Here is a 658-nt window from a genome sequence, read left to right as displayed (position 1 = left end):
TAAATTCAATTAATAAACGTTTCTCGCTAACCTTTTTGCATTACGAAGCTTACAGCTAGTCTAAGTTTTTTCAGAAACGACACACTGGGTTTCATCTAGAATGGGGACACTCGGCAGACATACTCCAGCCCTTGGTCCGTGGCGTACTGTCTTTTCTGTTGCTAATATAAATGGCCTCTACACATATTCCGATTTTATAACCCCACCCAATTCTCTCGTCTCTCTTGAACTCTTTACTAACTACTATGGCCAATCCTTCATTCGTAGAGCATCGGCCTCTTGGAATCGCCCCTCCGCTCATGTTTTTTTTCCTGCAGGTGTTGATCTGCAACAATTTAAACATAACTTGCATCAGGTCTCGGGAGATGGGGGCAAAAAGGATCATAGGTTCTGCCATTAGAAAACTTTTAAAATAAATATAAACAAATGTTTTGATTCGGGCGGTACATGCGCTAGTTTTATCAAGCTTCTAAGCACTTAGGTGATAGAGCCTAGAATATGACATTTTCCATATTTAACGTAGGGCAGTGGTCCCTCAAATGGTATTTAACCAGGGGCGTATATTCCGAGTGTGTGCTGTACACCAATCGAAAATGGCAAATTCATTATAAATATTAACTTTACTCATTAACTTAATCAAATCTTAATGGAAATCTTT

The sequence above is a fragment of the Octopus bimaculoides genome, chromosome 11, assembly GCF_001194135.2.
Source record: "Octopus bimaculoides isolate UCB-OBI-ISO-001 chromosome 11, ASM119413v2, whole genome shotgun sequence".
NCBI classification, from domain to species: domain Eukaryota; kingdom Metazoa; phylum Mollusca; class Cephalopoda; order Octopoda; family Octopodidae; genus Octopus; species Octopus bimaculoides.
Note: the sequence above shows the minus strand (reverse complement) of the source record.